This window comes from Olea europaea, chromosome 10, assembly GCF_002742605.1.
Source record: "Olea europaea var. sylvestris chromosome 10, O_europaea_v1, whole genome shotgun sequence".
Lineage (NCBI taxonomy): Eukaryota > Viridiplantae > Streptophyta > Magnoliopsida > Lamiales > Oleaceae > Olea > Olea europaea.
Genome location: NC_036246.1, coordinates 15,379,902 through 15,396,343, shown reverse-complemented (window position 1 = coordinate 15,396,343; position 16,442 = coordinate 15,379,902). Strand labels below are relative to the sequence as shown.

At 34.7% G+C, this 16,442-nt stretch overlaps 1 pseudogene; it reads right to left on the bottom strand.

Moving 5' to 3' along the window:
• Positions 1 to 9,538: 9,538 nt before the first annotated feature.
• Positions 9,539 to 16,206, bottom strand: LOC111400334 (annotated as a pseudogene).
• Between the last annotated feature and the right edge of the window lie 236 nt (positions 16,207 to 16,442).

Genomic DNA, 16,442 nt, shown 5'->3' with positions numbered 1-16,442 from the left:
TTTTTTGTTTCATGCATGTGCATTATTTAGTTTTGTTTTTTGTTCTTGACTTCATTTTCTTTTGTGCGTGAGACATTCATTTTTCGAAAAATGAAAAACACAAAAAAATTTTAAAATAGAAAAATACCAAAAATAGTTGGTTATGGAAAATCCCTACAGCATGACATATAATGGTTGAACTTACATGTTGTGATCATGTATAAGTTAAAATTGATAAGCTATAGCAAAATTTCCATTACATGTTTAGGTCATTTTGGATTCTTAGTATATGTATCTTCATGTATCATCTGCAATGTACACACTATGAATTTGTTAGTGTGACTCTATCGTATGTGTGAGATTTGGTATGACTGTTACATGTTAATAGGGTTACTTCAAACATGAGTTTTCCAAATTTAGTAAACCTAAGCCCAAAAAGATTTTCCCCATGTAAAAGCTAATCTTAATGTTCTTCTTCGGGGCCTATTTGACTCGAGCAATTAAGCCTGTGGGATTTCTTAAAACATGGTGCCTATTGATTAGTGTCTAAAAGTACTTCAAAAATATATCATTTACAAGACATTTTACATTCAATCTGTTTAAATTCACTAATGTTAGCCTCTAATTTCAATTTTCTTGCCGTAAATTCAATTTTCATAAATACATGGTTAAAAGTGAAATTAATCAAAATACATATTTAAATACATGTTGGCATGAGTATTATACTTTTGAAAGAGTATTTATTTGGTGTATTTTACATGTATTTCCAAGGTAGAACAAGTGGTGCAAGTGGAAAAAAATGTTGAAAAGTCAAGAATATCAGCTGTCTCCAGTAAAGATGCAGCTATCTAGGTAAAATCGTTATAACTCAAGCTGTAGATATCGAAACAAGGTGATTCAAGTTGGGTTAGAAAGAAAAGATATGTATCTACAACTTTCATGTTAACCAGGAAATCGAATTCGCATCAAAAGGCAGCCAAAATTACCGTGAAAAGTCTAGCTTGTTCTTGTCGAATACAGCTTTTCCACCTATGAAGCAGCGCTCATTGTTTTGGTCATATATGGAGTTATAGAGATCCAATGGATCTGATATTTGTGCCAATGGAAATTTAACTCAAGTGGTAACAATTTATCTGTTGATCATAAGTCCAAATTAAAAGCAGGAAGTATATAAAAATTGACATCAAATTGCAGGTTCCAGCTATCTTGAAGATGGACAGAAACAAGTTGCATTTTCTACTTGCATTTTGGATGTTCCTTTGCCTATAAAAAGAGACCTTGGCCAAGATTTTGAGGGTATCAATTCCTCTTCATCATATTCTATTTTTCTTCATCTTCTTTGTAACATGTCATTATGTATTTCTAAAACATTAGCTAAAGCTAGGGGTGAAACTTTAGTGAATGCGTAATATTGTCTTTGATCTTTCACTTTATTATTCAATGTTCATCTTTTTACTTGGTTGAAGTATATGTTCTAAAAATGGTTTTGGTTTGTTAAAGACTTTGATTTATTCTTGAGAATTTTGGCACAATAAATGCTTAGATAATCTCTACCAACAACTTATTTAGACATATTCTCTCAAACAATTATCAAGATCTATCTTTTAGTATATTTGCGATTAATGTTTTATCTTCCATATGAGATCACTCCTTAGTTGATTTTCATATGAGTTATATAACAGATCAAGGGCAATTTCTACTCATTTATCCGAAGTGAATCCCCAACGCTCTAGTGTTCTTCTTCATCCTATTTTCACCAACCATTTACTACTCATAGAATAGTTTATTTCCTTCCGATTCCCGGTGGTTCAAACTCGGACTTCTGAGTTTATTACTTGAGATAATATGTACTTAGGTTTGCAACCTTAAATTTGGAGCACCTATAGTCAACTGACTTGGGTTAACTAGCTTAAAACTCGCTAGAAGGGTCATCTCAGTAGCATAATAAAGAAGAACCTGCACTTAAGATGAAAAATAAATGGGCTTGAAAAATATGATGAGCTAGAAAAATGTGAAAATTGAAAATTTTAAAGGCTCATAGTAAGGGGAGAAAAATAAAAAAAACTAATAATAAGTATAGGTCCTACTGCACTTTCGTGGTTTGAATTTCATTAGTAGGGAATATACTTATTGGCAGTGATTGGCATGTCCTTTCGCACAAAGTTAAGGTCTGGTGTCCTACTTGCATTGGACACTTTACACACATGAGTCACTTGTACTATTTACTCCATTATGATCTGAATTGGGTATGTGGAGAGGTCTATGACTTATTGATTTTACTTGTGTATGCTATCAACTGCATTTTTAAGCTATTATATGTTATTGCTCTGTGTGAATTTGATATCTTACCCTTCAACATTTGTGATAAAAATGGGAAGAGAAATGTGTAACTAATGGGGAGAAAATAAGATGATCATATGCATAGGGCGAGCGACTTTGCATTTGCATGTGCACTATTTTCACTGTTTGATTGATATTTTGCAGTGCTTCTTCTATGGGACATTGGGGAGAGACATAGATACATTGTGTTGTTGCATAAAATTCATGAAAGTTTACAGTAAGGGGGAGCGTTGCATTGCATTCTATATCATATCAATTGCTGTTTGAGTTTTGATGTTTAGTGATGTTGGTGTTTTGGTTGGAGTTTTGATTGACGTCAATGTCACGTCTCAAACTAGCATGTTAATTCGTGATTAAGTTCTTTATTTGTTATATTTCTTGTATCACGTGCTTTTAAACTAAGTATGTGAGTTTTGGATTTCAGGAAACAGATTTAACATAGAATGCAAGACTCAGTGATTGGGTATACTGGATAGACTAGTTTATGTGTTTTCAAGTCTTAACTTAATTTGTATAGTTTTGTCACAGAATGTCAAAGGGAAAGATTGTTAGGTCCAATTTTGTAATTGGCAATTCTGTGAACAAAAAAGACTTAATTGGAACAAAAGACTTAATTGATCATGGGTAAAAAGTCAAGGACTTGGGTTGCAATTCTGTATAGATGGTTAGGCTAGGGTTTGACTTTGGAACAAGGTAGAAGACTCACCGAATTTTCACTAGTTGCTCACCAAGTTATCACTTGAATGTTAAAAATAGAGAGGTCGTTGCTCGCTTGTTGCCCTTGCGTCGCTCGAGCGAAAAAGTCATCTCTCACTTTTTATCAAGATGTCTCTCGAGGACAATGTCATGTGACCAAACTATAGGTCACGACTTGAAGAGTTTTAAATGGCCCATGACACCTATTTTCCCCCAAGGATAAATACAAGAATCTGGGATGTGAAATTCGTGGTTGTTACATTGTGCCTTCATTTCTACATATCTTCATAACATCATTGAGAGATCCAAGGAGAGCTTCATGCATTGAACTCATTAGATTGTTCTTGTGATCCAACAACCAACTTTGGGAAAATATCAGGGTTCGTGAATACAAAACACCATGCTTTCTTAATCTTTTGAAGAAGGGACTCTCTCATTGGGGGATTGAGAGATGTAGACTCAAGCGTAGTGAAAAAGCACAAGAACATGTAGTTCTTGGTGTTCCACTTGGGAAAGACATTCAGTTAAGATCGAGAAGCTAGAAGTAGATAGCATATTTGACTGTCGAAGGTAGATCAAGAGGTCTAACATGAGGCTAGAGATATGTACAGTAGTAGGAGGCTACAGGAGGTAGATTAGGAGGTCTAGCAAGCTATAGGTATCTACAACAGCGGATCGTGAAACAGGAATAGAGACAGTTTGTCTTAGCATGTACAGGAATTAAAGAGCTAGAACAAGTGAAGTTTATAGGCTCGAATTGCCGTGTGTTTCTTGAATTGTCTATAGTAGAGGTAACTGGCTTGGCCCCGGAGTTTTTCCCACATTAGGTTTCTTCTCATCAACTTCTATATTTTTTTAATGCTTTCCATATTTACAAACTATAGCATTCAAACGTATGATTAACTGGACTTATTTTTTTAAACATCTAGAAACGAATTAAAAGCGACTTGTTGCTTTGATTAATATAATTTTGCACGTACGGTCAAACTTATAAATTGACTAGAACGTAAACTCGTTAACACTAAAGCTTGAATTGATATTGTAGAAAGCTAGCAGATCTTTCAGGTGGTGGTAGAGCATTCTAGGTCTCTCACAATAAGGAAGCATAAAAACAAAATGAAGACTATCAAAATATGTTGGCTCATATCGAGTGCCAAGAATGAACACTAAAGACTGATTGTTTTTCTCATCAATATGGAGAAATGATTCTTGATGTAAAAACAGTTAATTCTTAAATATTCCAACATTGGAAGGACAATAATTGATATAAATCCAAATTTTATAATATTAATTCAGTAAATCACCAACTTTTACATTGACACGCTTCAAAATCTAAACATATTTTCATAAAGTTCAAAGGACAAAGTCAACCAAAATAAATTCAAAACAGTTTATGAAACTAATTAAAATATGTTGAGTTACGTGCGACAATCATGATGAATATTATGGAATCAAGAAAGAGAGTGAGTGAGGGAGAAAAAGCGAGTGAGGGGGCGAGTGATTTTGTAATAGTGATTTTTTGAAAAATTTGTGGTTAAAATGTAGGAAAAATTTTTGGGTTAGGTGTAAATAATGCATTTCATATGATGGGTCTTAGACACTCTTAAAGACGTGGCATAATATGAAATAGCAATCACAACACTAGAAGAATGCAAACAAAATTGGCAGAGGAATTGAAAATTTATTATAATACAAAAAGACTATAAAATATTGTGTTTACAGGGTTGTCTAGCTCTCTAAGACTCATGCAAAGTCATATATAAGTCAAGAATTTCATGGAGTATGTATAGACCCAAAACATCCGTTAACCACTTTTCACATCTTTAAAGCTTTCATCCAAAACACAAACCAACTTAGAATTTGGATCACATATTAAACAAATATTCATCTTGACACAAATTTCACTGTAACGAAACAATGATTTAAGATTTCTTGAGCTGGAGATAAATGCAACTTGAAGGAATAAGTAAAAGGCTCTCCAACAAAAATTATCCTCATCATCTACAAAGTCTAACAAGGACAAACTCAATCAATTGAATTCAAGCTCTGTTTAGCTGAATTGTCTTGGGTACCAAAATTTGCTTGTATTATCACCACAACCAACAAAATCATGAATAATTCGTAACTTATGAAATAGGGCCAAGTATAATCAACACCACAAAAATGCTTATGTAGAAGATCTTCACTAGACTAAAAAAATTCAACCACATTTAAAGCATACACAATGAAATTGACTTTCCCATACCTTTGTAGAGGCCTCATATGTCTCTTGGCTCTATCTTTAGCAATTGAATACGATGACATTGCTGGTGGTAATGGAAAAGTGAAATTACCTATAACTTTTGAACTCGGCTGAGTCTTATTCACCAAAGTACCGAACCTCTACTGATTGATCTTCAAAGATTCTACACAAATTTGCAAGACATATAATTGAGGCATTCACTATCTCTCTAACACAACATAGACACCTTTAAACCTTAAAAGCTCTACATTCACCACTGAACTTGTACCCTTTTAAATCAAGAATACCCAAGGAGATAAGATTTCTCTTCAAGTTGAGAATGTGTCTGACCTTATCAAGTGTTCTAACTTTCCCATCCAACATCTTTCCTTCCAATACCAACTATCTTACAGGGTGCTTCGATTCTCATAGCTACGATAGATTTCAAGACTTCTTCATATGTTGAAGATGAATCCTGATTGGGAAACATATACAAGCTGCTTGCTGTATCAAAAATCCCATTCCTCGTCAGGTCTGGAGTCGTTGTTAGAAATAACTAAAAGGTCTCCCTTACTATGGCAATTTTTCTGTAATATTGGCCTCGTTTGAGATTTCTGGTTGATTCTTTTCAAATTTACAGCCAATTTTTTTCAATCTTGCAACTTATAGCAATCCTTTTTTATATGCCCCTTCTTCTTGCGATAGTTACAAATTTTGTTACTCAAGTTAGACTTCAAACGACCTCACTTATAATTATCGTGAAAAATGATGCCTTCTACTTGAGCCTCATATTCAACCTAGTCTTTTGAAAACAAAGCATCATACACTTCTTAAATGGTGAGAGTATCATGACTATACAACAGTAAATATGAAGCGGGCAATGAACACAATAAAATAAAACTCAAATCCTCTTCATTATACTTAGATTCCAAGGTTTTCAAATCAATGACAGTTTCTTTAAAAATGGCATGATTATTTTCTAGAGATGTACCTTCTGTTATACGGAAAGAATACAAATACTACATTAGGTGCAATTTGCTAGTTAGATTTTTAGTCGTGCACAATTTGTTCAATTCAACCATAATGTAATTGGAGTTTTCTCCATCAAAACTTTCTAAAGAATATGATCTGAAAGAAAAAGATGAATCCATGATAGGGCTTTTTGATCCTTACATTGTTTCTCCTCCATCGACCAACTTGAGAGCGTCTTCTTAAATGCAAAATAGCATCGTCCAAATCTATTTGAGCAGGCACTGCTCATATCATCCACCTCCTAGAAATATTCGAATATCCTAATCGAAGTTAGGAAAAATCATTTTTGAAAAAATATATCCATTTGAATATTGTATCTTTATGAACATTATTTCATAGGTGTTTAGTGTTAAGTTGACCATCTAAAAAAAAAAAAAAAAAACTCATCTCTTTGTGTCAAACAAAATGAAATTTGGTCTATATTTTAAACAATAATATTGGGAAAGAATTGAAGCAGAAGCTGAATATTTTAAGAGCATTAGGTTAAAAATAATAATAATAATAATAATAATAATAATAAAACATGTAAGAAAAAATGCTATTTTGATTAAGGAGTGTGCTACTGGTGGAATTGAATTCAATTGGTGAAGCATTTCCCATCTATGCATCATGTGAAAAAATATTGCCCTCAACCAAATCTCCACGAAATAATTGGTTCAACCATATTTTGTATAACGTTTTCCAACAAGGAGATGAATTATAAAGGATGGAAGCTAAACTTTGTTGATTTTCTTTACAATATCCATCCTCAAGAATGGTCGTGTTGAAATCAATTTTGCGAGCTCATACCCAGTGAGCCATGAGGTGAAAAGGGAACAATACAAAAGGCTCGCACAGCATAATTAAGTCATTCCCTCATCCAGGCTGGAAACTGTAATAAAGGTACATGTGGACAAATATTTAAAGCATGACTCTAAGGCTATTGAATGAATAGAGACTAAAATACCCTTACAGGCCTTAAAACCCGCCTAACAGGTAATTTGGAGGTTGGTGCAGCAGTAGGTGATCCCTGTATATTATTGTAGTAGGTTACAAATTGGTTGAAAAAACAGCACATAAGCTGTCTATGGTATGGTTTAAAGGTATCTGTGGTCTATAACCTATACATGTGACCTGGTTTGAGTGTGTCCGTGATATGTGACCTATGATTGGAATATGGTTTGGAAGTGTGTGGCCTTTGACCTATGAATATAAAATGGTTTGAAATGTGTGTTATTTGTGACCTATGAAAAGGACATGGGCTGAAGGTACCTGTGATATATGACCTGAGAATGTGACATGGTTTGGAAGTGTGTGTGATCTGTAACCTATGAATGGACATGGTTTGAAAATGTCCGTGCTCTATGACCTAGACTGGAACATGTGTTGGTATTGTATGTGATCTGTAACCTATGAAAGGGACCTAGTTTGGAATGTCAGTGATCTGTGACCTATGAATAGGTTATGGTCTAAAAGTGTGTGTATCTGTGACCTATGAATATAACATTGTTTGGAGATATGTGTGATATGTGACCTACGACTACTGGAACTGTGAATACCTCATTCTCAATAGTCTTTGTTGCCGTCACCATATCAAATATGATGGAATCTACCCGCTTTTGAATTTCCTCCGAATGCAAAACATCGGGTGGGGTGTATTCAATCCCAAAATCAAATGATGGTGGTTCAAGGGAAAATGGTAGATCATCACTTGTGTCGATTTTGCCCTTCCCTTTTTTGTTCGCAATTGATTCCACATTTTCCACCTATATGTTGAATGAAAAATGTCAAATTAAACTATGTTCTTTTATAGAGACGTGAAATATATCAAGCTACTACCTCTTGAGCCTTGTCAAATCCACCAGCAACATGATGTTCTTGATCTCCAACTCTACGAGCTTCTGTTTGTCCTACTCCAACTATCATCAGATTGTCTAATGATCTCGTCCATTGCACTGGAGATCATTGCTGACATGGACTCGAATAGAAACTACATGTTGGTCCGAATATCCATCAAGTTACTTTTAATACAGGCTTGCATTTGTACAATGTCATCCATTTTGTTAGTCTTTCCTTCGTTCAAGGATAACATCTGTGACTTGATGTCATCAAGCTCTACCTTCAACACTTTATTATTTGCATGGACTTCGGATACTTGCACACACAACTCCTCAAATGCCAAACAAAATGAATAATTGATTATTATATGTTGCTTGTAACATATCAGTGACCAATCATAAACACGCAGTGCACACTGGAAAAATCTGTAACCTAATGCTTATCTAATATGACACAGAAATACTAATTTATGATCAATGATGGAAATATTGAAAGCTAACTAACATAACAACTTACATCATCTCATTGTACCCTATGAGATTGTGGCTCTTCTTGAGAATGATGAACAGCTAATGGACCTTCAACAGCCAGAGATTTTTCACGGATGGATGGCTCCTGCCGTCTTGGAGGAGGAGCAACAAAACCGTTGTCATTATCGAAAGAGTGAGCTTGTCCAATAATACTAGCTATCAACAGTAGGACTGATGGAACGGACTTTTCGCTAGTACCAGCACGGTCAATAGACCTCTCTGTCCTGTACTTGGTTCTTCTTCAGCTCTCGGATGAGAACGTCAGCTAGATTAGCTTGTTGTACTGGACCCTGTTCATATATGACATCGTCGTTTTACTTTTTGTTCCAAGTCACAAATCTCAATCTGTAATACAATGTGTAGATTATATAAATGCAAAGTCAAAAGTTCGATATTGATTACATGATGCTTATTGGAACTTTACCTTAGGATTGGAGAAGCAGTCAGGTCCTTCCAATTTGACAACTGCTAGTTTCTCATCTGCCATCCAGTTTAGGATACGGGAATGCACCCTTGATATCCTTGTGACCACGATGCCGTCAAGACTAGGAAAAGTCTCATATATCTATGCTTGGAAGGCTACAAAGAATGCTTGTAGCCTAGAGTGCGACGACCTCCTGCTGAGGCCATCTCTTAATGCACTCAGAGTAATTTAGAATAATAGCTTGCCCCCGTGGAAAACTGTTCATTTCATTATAGTCTCAACCAGAACAAACTGGAAATAGTTGACAACCTTCTCGTAGTCACGGGGAAAGAGATAGGCAGTTATGAAATACAAAGCCTCGAACATTGCAACGTCATTATCTGGAAGGGCTTCAACGAGATCGAGGTCAGGCATTTGGCATGCAGATAGAAATGTGTCATTCACATCTTCATGTGTAATAGTATCTTCTTGTGAAAAGTATTTGGCCTTCAACTTTAACTACCTATTTTCAAGAACTTGAGTATCTGTATCGCCTGAACATCTCAGTCCTATGACCAAACATAACTCAAAGATGGAGAACCTGACATATCGCCCGAAAACGTAAAACCATATTTCTTCCTCATTCGGGTACTGAACCTGCCTCAGAAGAAAGTAGTGAATCAACTGTGGTTGAATCACTATTTCATGGTAATCCAGAAAGTGGGCAAAACATGTATCCCTCAATATCTATTTCTAGTATCAGCTTAACTTTAATTGCATGGTGGTGAGAACACCCTTGTATATAAAGGTTATAATCTTGCTAGGAAACCAACTTTTTCTGGTATTTTGAATTGCCAGACCTACATGAAGCGTTAATAATGATAAAATTGTTAAATACTTGTATTGTAATTTAGACGCATAGAAAATGAAATAATGACTCTTCAAGTTTAAGGTCATGTTCACCTGGTATGGACACATGTTCACAAAAAAACTTGTGTCATATATGGATTAAATGGTCACATTTAGCCATGCAATCAGGACATGTACATGTGTAAGTCTTTGCATTGAGACCACTTAGTCACATATAGGTGAAATGGTCACACATGGACATCGTATGGCTAAAACACATCATCAACCATGTTAACAGACAGGTCACAGGCATACAAAGTTTTTTTTTCATTCAGGTCACAGATTCCCAACAAACTTTAGTCACATTCACATATTAAGGTCACATTTAGAGTCTTCACAGTTATAAAACATAATATACATATCTATAAAGCCCTATCCCCATTTTAGTAAGGTCACAGGCAGTCATATCGATATGCATTCACGTCACAGATTTCCAAGATATGCATTTGCATTTCCCAGTTTTTGAGTTGTGATTTTGGGTTTTCCTGATTAGACAACAGATTATTCGTAACATTGAAAACAAAAATCCAATGATCAAAACATTCTGCGTTCAAAACCGTAAACCCTACCCCATTCCAATCACGAAACGAATTGAACAGATTTAAAGGGCACATGCCTTTTTCACATGGGATTTTCTTGGGCTTTTATCATGCTTCCTCTTTCCTCTTCTTTTTGGCGTGGCATGGACGTTTATTGCCCTTTCGGAACCCTTGGGTTTAGTCATTTTTTTGTTGACTGTAAATACGATGGTTTAAAAATAACATCTGACGGAATGATGGGGTAGACGAAGAATGTAATCAGTTCGCTTGGATATGTGACGAGCAAAAGTTCCTCGATAGGCCAGAGTGGAATAACTAACTAGAGATATTCGTGGGGTGAGTAACTGTCGGAGTGGTTTATTAGGAATCGTGGAGAGAAGTTTGGGGGCAATTTCGTTTGATAAAAAAGGAAGAAAGATTTTAAGCCCATCAACTAGGGAACCGTGCTTGTTTAAAATAATTAATTTTTTGTTTTTGATTAACCTAATATTAGAGATTGGACTAGAAAAGAAGGGCCCCAAATTTACACACAGTAAACTTGAAACCCCTGGGACAGTGTAATCTCCTCTTAAAACTTTGTTACTCCTGGCTCCATCACTATCCTACACTGCATCAAATAAGGCAAGAATTGTGTGAGGAATTGGTCGTGTAAAATTTTTTTCATCACTCATGTCGATTCATTTGAAAAATTCAATGGAACTGAGAATAAATGGTAGTTATTATTGCAAGGGAAAAATCATAACGACGACAAAAAAGGCATTATACAAAAGGTGCCATTGCCACCTTGACACTAACCAGCAAACGAATGGTCCCAAGAGAATTCTATCCTAAATGAAATCAGGGCATACTCTTTATTAAACTAATCTATGGAGTATTCATAGACCATTATGGAATCAAAAATCAAGGGCGTGGCAAAAAGAATTGTTACATATAAAATGAAGAAGAATAAAAAAAGGCCTTTCTTTACACAAGAAAATGCAAACTAATTGGCATAAATAAATTCTTACTTCTGTCGAAGAATCATGTTTCATCTGCTCATACTTCTCACATTCCATATCTATCACATTCCATCTCTATCGCAAGCTAATCTCCTGTTTATACATTTAGCATCCCCCTCTCCTGTTTATACTTTTAGCATCCCCCTATTCTATTCAATTCACCAACAATTTGATTTCAACGACCTTTGGAGATTGTTTCAAGAAATTTGTCGTAAGGTTTGGGTGATTTTGAGTTTGGTTACATTTCTAATTAAATGTTTCAATAATCATCTAACTTATATCATGGTCACAATTTATTTACTAAACTTCAAAATGTAGACTGAACTTTGCTCATTGCACTACATCACCCTAAAAATCCATTTCTTGATTCACTGACATGGCCAATAAAAATCATACGTGGCAAGTTATGGCTATTAACAAATTACAACTCAGCAAAACCAATGTTTATTATTCATCCAACTACAATTGGAGACAATTTACTCATCAAACTTTAACAGTCATCACTGATATTTGAGATGTTAAATTTATCCATCATTCGGCAGATTTCGTCCCCTTCGTTACAAACGTGTCATACAGAAATCTTACATGGCAAGTTACGATTATTAAAATAATTTACAACTCAACCAAACCATGTACTCATCAAAATCACCATATGTGAGAGACGCGACTTCTACAGTCCCCTAAACTTCTTTGAGCCCAATAATTCGTTCCCATTTTTAATCCTAAAAAACCCTAGCCCTCCAATTCACTTATCTTACCCATTTGCAGCTAGACTGTGTAATGAGAGAAGCTACTACTTAAAAATTCCTATTCCCCAATTGTACCATCAGCACAATGTCTCTCAAATCCCAATTTCTACGTGTGCAACTATTTGAGGTAGGAAATATCATCATACTTTGATGGTCGAATATCCTCTGGGCTATGTTCGTGTTTGTGCTCTTTGTTCATCAATTTAACCAGAGTTTTATAACGTATCGTTCCTCAAATAGTTAATCACAGCTTGCAAACATGGAAGATTATGATTAGAGAGACGTTGAATAGATGGTACAACTAGGGGGATAGATAGAGATGGCAAAGGGTCGAGTGGGGTTCGGTTCGGGGCAGGGCGAGCGTGGCTTGCGCCCCGTTTGTCTTTTATAAATATATAGATTTTTAAAATTTCGAGTTATGCTATTATTAGAGAATAAAATATAAATTCAAAATTTTAAAATACTTTTTGTGTCATAAACTACAGCAACAGTAACAAGGTTTGCAATGATTAATGATGTGTCGAAAAGAATGGCATAAACTACATCATCAATAACAAGGTTTGCAATTCTATCGTGCTTTTAAGAATTATTATCTTTAGACTCAGTTTTCCCAGTGGAGAAAGAGTAATTTGGCTCCCACCAATTTTTGAACAATTTTGGACAAAACGAGATCAGAAAAAGGATAATAATACTTTTAGCGGTTGCTTCATTAAATATTGATTTTCTTTTTCACCAGAATTTAACAAATCTATATTCTCATTGAAAACTATTTATAGGACTAAAGTATATATACCATAATTCCATAACCAATCTTTAAAGCTTTGTGTAGTGCAGAGTCCATTTACTTTCAGCCAAATTTGAACCAAGAAGTATCATTCTTAAAATTCTCTCATGTAATATAGAAAAGTAGTTGTTCTTGTAATTCTCATATAACATAGGAAAATGATGTCTAGAATTTCATTGGAATTTCAATCCTTTGAATTCTTTTATTTTTTATTTTTTATTTTTTTGCGGAGCTGGGCAATAAGAGTTATTTGGCCTTTATAAGAAATATTTTATCGCATCATTCTCAACAATCGGTTTTATCTCAATATGCAATGTAGCTGTACATAAATGAGATGAGTGAATGGGCTAGTGTTATTCAGAGCTAAAAATGGGAACGTATTATTGGGGTTTAAAGAAGTTTACAAGGTCATAGAAGTCGCACATCACATATGATGATTTTGGTAAGTTGATAGTTTAGTTGAGTTATAATTTTTTTAAGGATCGTAATTTGATAGTAAGATTTTCATGCAATACGTCAACAACAAATGGAAAGGAATAAAGTTTGATGAGTAAACCTGACTAAGTATAAGTTAGATAAGTAATGAAATATTGGTTTGGTTGAGGTGTAAGTTTTTTTAACGAACATAACTTCCAACATTAGTAACTCATGTAATGGATTTTAAAGGATGGTAGATTAAGTGTAAGCGGACAAAATGTAGTGAGCACTTTGAAATACTTTGAAGTTTAGTGGGTAAACCGTGACTATGGTATAAGTTAGATGATTATTTAAACATTTAACTCGTCACATTGCTATACATGAATTAAATTTTGGAAAGTTTTAGGTCTTCAATTTATTGTGCTTCATCATTTTGGTCCTTAAACTATTGAGATAGATAGGTTTGACCCTCCAACTATAGAGAAGCATTGTTTTGGCCATCCAAATATTGAGTTGCCTTGTTTAATCCTCCAACTATTGTGATAGATTGTTCTTGTCCTCAATCATTGATATGCGTCATTTTTATCCTCCAACTATTAGATATGCTAATTTGGACCTTCAACTATATAGATAAGTTAATTTGACCCCAAAAATTCAGATAAATCATTTAGTCCTCCAACTATTTAGATAAGTTAATTTGGTCCTCCATCTATTCAGATAAGTTAATAACTATTTTGAATAATTAATTTGATCCTTGAACTATTTTGAACAATTAATTTGGTCCTCCTAATTATTCAAAGAAGCAAATGTGATCTTCATTTATTCTGATAAGTTAATTTGGTCCTCCATCTAATTAGATATGCTAATTTGGTCCTCTAACTATCTGATAAGTTTATTTGGTCCTCTAACTATTTTGATAATTAAATTTGATCCTCTAATTATATAGATATATAAATTTGTCCTCAAACTATTCTGAACCATTAATTTTGTCCTCCAACTATTCACATGCATCAATTTTGTCCTCCAACTATTCAGATAAGTGAACTTGATCCTCCAACTATTTAAATAAGTTATTTGATCCGTCAACTATTTAGCTGCATTATTATAATCCTCCAGCTATTCAAATAAGTTATTAGGTCCTCGAACAATTTAGATGCTTTGATTTGGTCCTTTAACTATTTGAATAAGTTAATCTGATCCTCTAACTATTTAGATGCGTTAATTTAATCCAACTATTCAAATAAGTTAACTGCAAATAATAGCTTTGGTATGCAAAGGGAGAAGGGGCCGTGACTGCAGGTGCCTTCTGCTAATTCCAACATATATAATTATTAAGAGGAAATTATCAAAATAGTCAACTTTTTCGTTTGTATTTAAAAAAATGTCACTTATTTTTTGACATTGCAAAAATGTCAATTGTAGACAATTTTAGACATATTTGGCGTTAAAGCTAAATATAAATACCCAACATATCCTAATGAAATTTTGATTTGACCAATCAAACAAATTGTACAAAACTATGAAAGATTGTCAGATGAAATTGAATTATTAAAGAAAGAGAAAAAAATGCGTGGCAAAATGAAAATGCAAGCTCTATTTCTCCCCCTGCCCCCCCCCCCATTCGAAGAAGAGAAATCCTGTGAAGAAAACTGAATCCCTAAAATTTGGTCCTCTCTCTCGCGAAGTAGACGACCGCCGGCGAACCCCATATGCCTTGAACGAAAGGAAGAGAAATCAAAATCCGTAAATCTGTAAAAGTCACTCACCGCTGTGACGAAAGCGACCACCGACGGCGACCCAAAATGTCGTGAAGGAAAGGAAGACAAAATGAAGTCCCTAAATCCCTGAAAGTCGGTCCTCTCTGTGACGAAATCCACCACCGCTGGCAAACTCCTCTCCCTCACCGAAGTCTGTAAATCCCTGAAAGTCGGTCCTCTCTGTCCACCACCAACTACCGAGCATTACCTGTACGTAAGTGAATCTGATTTCTGTGGTTGCATTTGTTGTCTTTACCGTTTTTGAAATTGATTTATTGGGTTTTCATTTTGGTGTTTATTTGTGTGTGTGTTTAGATGTGTTTGTTTATGGGTGTATACTTTTTTGTGGATTGAAGTTAGAGATGAAAATTGAAAAGATGCATTGTTCTGAATGTGTTTGTTTATTTGTGTGTGTTTTTAGATGTGATTGTGCATGTGTTCGTAACTTGTATGATCCTCTATATACTCCATTGTTTGAAATTTGTTTCAACACTTGCTGCTGGATTATCACCACTAGAGCCTGCAGATTTTGATTTCGATATCATTGATGGCATTCCAGCCATGAGCTTTCTCTTCTTGTAGTTTACCTTAAAACACGCTTGCCTCAGTCTCTTAGTTTTGTCCGCCAATTGCAAATTAGGAACCTCTTCCATCAACTTCCTCTCTTGCTCTAAAATTTGTATTGCATCTCTCAACTTCCCTTCTCCTTCCTCCTACCCTAACTCCTGTAAAACTCGTAAAGCGAGTAACTTAAATACTTTGTAATAAGTTCGGTATCATAGGCTTGAAAGTAAATAGTATATACATACCTGGACATTCTTGATTAGGGTTTGTAGACTCATCAACTTCCTGTGTGGCCACCTTCTAATTCCTAATTCTCTACACCTTTTCTTCAAAAGGGTTAATCCCATATTAAGTTCCCTTGCTGCTTTTGTAATTGGCATGTAAAAATACTGAGAAATTGTTTCCTTTGATAAGATTTTGCAATTACTTGTATGGGTTTTTACTTCTCTATGCCTTTTAACTCTCTTCATATCCTACACATGCTCTTCTATAGTTATATCTTTATTAGTATTCTCCAATAGTAACTGCTGATTCCCAATTTCAAACCTTCCCATCGCACTTCCATAATCGCAGAAGAAATTCTCTGCATATTTTTGACAAAATCCTGTCAGAATATAAATCTTGATTATATGAAGAATTGATTATGATCAGTACCTGTTCTTTTGCCCGTCATTAAACTCATTTAGGTAATCAAATGCAGTAGTAC